The sequence below is a fragment of the Aulonocara sp. 'chitande type north' Nkhata Bay genome, linkage group LG2, assembly GCF_057382095.1.
Source record: "Aulonocara sp. 'chitande type north' Nkhata Bay isolate Kocher_YH1m ecotype deep benthic linkage group LG2, A_spYH_male_GT1.1, whole genome shotgun sequence".
Lineage (NCBI taxonomy): Eukaryota > Metazoa > Chordata > Actinopteri > Cichliformes > Cichlidae > Aulonocara > Aulonocara sp. 'chitande type north' Nkhata Bay.
This window is the reverse complement of record NC_141345.1, coordinates 5337636-5343635: the sequence shown is the minus strand read 5'-3', so window position 1 is coordinate 5343635 and position 6000 is coordinate 5337636.

Here is a 6000-nt window from a genome sequence, read left to right as displayed (position 1 = left end):
CAGCGCTGCTGTTTTGGATGCAGAAAAATGTTGTCTTTCACTCTACCTGAGCTCAGTGTCCCAGTAAGGGCTCCGCCTCATTGTAGCTGACGCTGAAATGTTTGTGTGGGTTGCCATGACAACACCAGAAGTGCATCTGAGATCGTGTCCAAATTCATGGGCTGCATCCTCCTGAGGACTCGGTGTTCTGACAAAACGTCTTACTTTGGCAAAACGTCCTACCGTAAGTAGTTCATGCGTTCTCGGCGGCTCTAGTGACCCTCGAACTCTCGGCTAGCTATCGAGGTGGTGGATAACATACGTCTCCCCCACAAGAGCACGAACCTACAACTTTTCTACTACTGGTTTTACAAGGCGTACACGGTAAAAACATTATGCTGTTATTTGTTAAGCACTTGTGCACCTTGTGAAAAGAAATAAGTGGCTGAGATGGATGTCATATGTGCTATTGATATTATTTTACTCGTTTCTAGTTTTCACGGTGCTCCATGATTGTGAGAGGAATAAAAAAGAATTGTGGACATCAGTACGAAGCATGGATTCTTTTGACCAGAGTAGATACACTGGTCCCTTGAATATACTAATCTTTTTGAGGTGGGTGACTGTTCCTGTGTATTTACAGAAACAATGGTTGTGATAACCTCAGCTGTTTCAGAGGGTGACTGTTCGTTGCTTTGCGCACTTTTAAATCTGTATACAATGGTTTGTTCCCTTTTTGTGTTCTGAGGTTTAAACAAAGATGTACTAGATGTATTATACCGGTCCCTCGAATCTACAAATCTTTTAGATGTGGATGACTGTTCATTTTCATCTGTGTTTACAGAAACACTGGGTGTTGGAACCTCAGTAGTTTCTTTTTGGCTGACAGACTCTGGAGCTGTACAAGAGGAATAAAGAGCTGCAATGCTTTCGTGAACCTGACCTGGGAAGGGAGAGAAATATATTTTTGTTTTGTTTTTGTTTGTCTTCTTGTTTTATTTGATTCCTTGTGGGATTTGGATCCAACAAGTAAAGTATGCATATTATGCACACACACAAACACACATGCAGCCATTACCATTTCTTGTATTCTTGAATAAAGACATTGATCTGACACATTTAAAATGCAGCCAATTGTTTTTATTGTTATATTATTATTATTATTATTATTTTTTTTTTTTTTTTTTTTTTTTTTTTTTTGGGGCCTGTCCCGTTTGGCTCTTTTGCCATCAGAATTGTTGTCTAAAGGCAAAGAAAGATGCCCAACGGATTTACTTTACCAAACTGACCATCCCAGCCTTGCCGTAATGGTCCATTTGATTCACCTTTTATTGTTTATTTTATTTTCACTTAATGAATACGGGACAGACTTGACTGGGGGAAAGAAGGGGAGAAAGAAAGAGGGAAAGAGAAACAGCTGAGAAGAGGGACGGGGGAGAAGGGCAAAAGACAAAAACCAACAGAACGGGCAGAGAAAAAAAAATGCATATATCAATCACCTGGATCACCTGCTGAGAAAGAAAAAAGAAAGCAAGCAGAAGAGAACAAGAGTAATAGAATAAACAACATCAATGATATATGGGAATATGACAGTAAATACTAAATGTTAAACATTATTGTGCAGCACATAAGATCAACAGAACACAGTGTGCTTTGAGGTAGGAGCCAAAAAGGGTGTAGTTTGTGGGTGTGATCACCCGTGTGTACACCTGTGAGCATGGACGCGCTTGTTTTTTGTTTTTTTAAAAGGTTCCTTCATGTAATAATCTGCTAGAGGGTGTGGGGGGGGCCACAGCCCCGTCCTCCAGGGCATGAAGCAGGTATGGAGGAGATCAAAACTCCAGACATCCAGAGGCCCCCAGAACACAAGAGACCAAGGAAGACCAACAGAGGGGCAGCTGCGCCACTGTCCCGGAAAGAGCTGAGGAGAGTCCCAGATGAGGGCTCACTCAGCAGCCGCGGAGCAGAAGCCAGGGGGAGTTGCAGTGACGCGCCCGTGAGCTCCGCCGGCAGCCAGCTGCGCCTGAGTGACCGAGCCCCAGGCCGAGAGGCCGGGGGCACCCCACCTCCGAAGTGGCCCGAGCGAGCCCCAGGCTCCAGGCCCCGATAAGCGGCCGCCAAGGAGTGAGCCGGTGTGTACCTGGACGCCCATCCCCGGACACAAAGAACCACCAACGCACCGATGTCTGAGGGGGTCCGCCACTGGCAGGGGAAGTGGTGGTAGGGGGAGATAGGCCTCCATACCTTGGAGGGCCTAAGATGTCCCCAGAGAGGTGGCGCCTGACACCCAACCTGACATATAGACACAGAAATACAGGCACACACAGATACAAACATCCATTCCCACCCTCATGCTCTCATATGCACTTACTCCACACTCAACCAACGTGGAGACAGACATAAAGAGACGTTGTACACACAATCACACTCCCCAAGCGTACTCTACAAACCGGGTCTAGGTGCCCCCGCCCCTGGAGGGGGGAACTGCACCCAGACCCAGGTGGTGTTTCCCTTTTCCCTGCGGTGGGGGGAGGCAGACCGCCCCGACTCCGCAGCAGCAGGAAGGCTCCACACTCCAGACCGCAGTCGGACAGCCAACTCCTCCTCCTAGTCCTAGCCCCCCTGCTCCAGCAGGTCGCAGAGAACGGGGGTGAGAGAAGACTCCGAACCTCCCTCCACCCGCTCATTGTAATGTTGATGCATGTGTGTTCTAAGGTGCATTTAAAACCCAGGAGGGCTTGGAGCTACCTGCCAGAGAGCAGCAGGTAAGCGCATGGTCCCTCCTGCTAGCCCTCAATGTCTACGTGTATTTAAAATTGAGAGGTGGGCAACGATGCCAGGGGTGGGGTGTACACCCTGATGGTACTTTGGACTCCGTGTATCGTGCCCACCCCCAAGATCCTATATGTATGTGTAATGAGAGTGTGAGTAATGTGAATGTCTAAGTTGTGGGATAAAATTGAGGCAGAGGCAGCCAGAAGGGGACAGAGGGGGGGGGGGGGGGGGTAGCCTCCTCTGCACCCTGGTGACATACCCCTACTCCAAGGCCCTGCATGTGTGGGTGGTTGTGGTGGAGCGGGAAGAGGGAGGCAGCTGGAGATGGGGAGGGAAGGAAGGGAGGGGCAAGTGACCCCTCCCTGGGGCCAGCTCCCCCGCTGACCCCAGTAGGCACCCCCATACTCCGCGACCCGCCAGGGAAAGGGGGCCCAGGCCCATCCAGACCGGGCCCAGTGCAGCAGCGCCGCCCGGCCCCACAGAGCCCGGGACAGTCCACCCAACCCCACCACAGAGAAAACTGCACCCACCCCACCATCCACTCATCTTCCAGACTACATAAGACAATAAACACCCAGGCTGAGATCTTCCTCCACCTCTCCTGTATCTCCCCCTCCTGCAGAGGGAGCTCCTGAGGAGAGGAAAGCTCCTGCAAGATGTGACAATCTCCCCCACCAGTTGAAGAGCCCCCCAGGTGGCTCGACGCACCGGCGGCACCCTGCTCCAGGGCTGGGCCCCCATGCACCCACCCGCCCACAACCCCGGCAACACACCAACCAGGACCCAAGCCCCTGAGGCCCGGTCCGGGTCCCAGCCCAGAGACGGAGCGCCCCCAGAACCTCACGCCCATCCCGGACCCACCCAGGGGCAGCCAGGCTACCAGGTCAGTAACCCACGTCCGTCAGCACAGACCCTCCCCTAGCCCCGCTGCACGCAGCCGCGAGGAAACAGTCACCTGAGAGCCAACAGAGCCCCTAACCGGACCTGACCGCTACCCCGGGTTGAGCCCACCAAGGAAGATGCCTCCGGGGAACCCCCCGACGCCCTAAGCCTGTCCCTACCCCCACACCAATCACAACAGTGAAGGCGGGACCAAACTATGACCCCCCACCCCCACTAGGTGATGGAGCTGATCAAAGGAGCCCAGAGCAATTGATCTGATGTGGTGGCAGAGGCTGTATCAAGACTAATGTAATCTAATAGATAATTTCTATATTGGTTAGAATTAAGATTATTTTTATTTTTCCAGTTCATGAGGACTGTTTTCTTGGCTATGCATAGGGCAGTGAAAACCATATGGGCGATATTCTTTTCTGAAGTGACATTATCTAAGCTGCCCAGTAAACACACTAAGGGGGAAGTTGGAATGTTACATTTCAGACACTTTGATAAGTCTTCACATATCTCGCGCCAAAACTTCTGAACTGGTGGACAGAACCAAAGAGCGTGGATATAATTGTCCAGTGAATTGGTTTGGCAGTGTGAGCAGTTGTTGGTAGACGTAAAGCCCATCTTGAACATCCGATGACCTGTATAGTGCACTCTATGTAATATTTTGTATTGAATTAATTGAAGACTGGGATTTCTAATTAGATGAAAGGTTTTTAAGCAAATCTGAGACCAGAAGTTTAGGTCTAAGTTAACTGATAAATCCGCTTCCCATTTTGCAATAGGAAGTGATATTGATTCATCTGTTTTAGAAAGCATTCTGTATATTTTGGATAGTAATTTGGGGGGTTTAAGAGTAAGAAATTGAACCACACTTGGTGGTGTTTGTAGTTCAACTTGACCCGGTTTAAATTTCTTTTTTACTATGGATTTAATTTGTTGATATTCTAAAAATCTTTTCTTGTTGATCCCATATTGTGTAACTAGTCCGTCAAATGAAATAAATTCTGTTCCTTCTAGTATATGTTCTAAATATTTGATTCCTTTATCACTCCAATCTGAAAAGTTTATCATATTATTGTTTTGTAATATGTCAGGGTTGTTCCAGATAGGTGTACGTTTGCATGGGATTAATGAAGACGCCGTCAATTTTAGAAACTCCCACCATGCTGTCAGAGAAGAGCTGATGTTGATGCTTTTAAAGCATTCATGTCGTTGGATGTTTGAGCTGATAAATGGTAGGTCTGAGATCTCTAGATTATTGCAGAGTGCTTGTTCTACATCTAGCCAAGGTTCATCTAAGAGGGTGTGTTTTAGCCATCCTGAGATAAACTGAAGCCTGTTGGCTAAGAAGTAGTGCTGAAAGTTAGGCAGTTCTAGTCCTCCTTTATCCTTGGTCTTTTGTAGTGTTTTTAAGCTTATACGTGGGGGTTTATTTTTCCAAAGGAATTTGGACATACATGAATCTAGAGATCTGAACCAATCTTGTGGCGGTTTAGTTGGGATCATTGAGAATAAATAATTTATTTTTGGTAAGACCATCATTTTTATAGCGGCAACCCTTCCCATGAGTGATATGGGTAGACATTTCCATCTAGCCAGATCATCTTCTACCTTCTTTAAAAGTGGGATATGGTTTAATTTAGTTAGATCTGCAAGCTTGGGAGAAACATTAATACCTAAATATTTTATATTTCCCGATTGCAGTGGTGTAGAAGAGGAATTATGGAAGGAGCAATTAATCGGTAGGACTGTAGATTTTGACCAGTTAATTGAGTAATCTGATATTCTTGCAAAAGAGTTTATCAATTCAATCACCCCAGAGATATTGGTTTGTGAATTTTGGAGAAAGAGTAACACATCATCCGCATAAAGGCTGATTTTATGTTCCACGTTCTTGCATTTTATGCCCTTAATTACTGAATTCTGTCTAATTGCTGCTGCTAGTGGTTCAATAAAAATTGCAAATAGTGAAGGGGAGAGTGGGCATCCCTGCCTGGTGCCCCTCAAGAGACAGAAGCTGGAGGATGTCTGGTCATTTGTTCTAACACAAGCTGTTGGGGAATTATATAATATTTTTAACCAGTTTATGAAAGAGGATCCAAAACCAAATTTGTGTAAAGTTGCAAATAGAAATTTCCAGTTAACTCTGTCAAATGCTTTTTCTGCGTCTAAAGAGAATATTGTAGTTTCTAGGTTTTTACTGTATGAGTAGTCTATCAAATTAAGTAATCTACGTGTATTTGTTGATGAGTGCCTACCTTTTATGAAACCAGTTTGGTCAGGATGAATTAAGAGGGGGGTTATTTTCTCCAGTCTCTTTGAGAGAGCTTTGCAGATTATTTTAAGGTCTACATT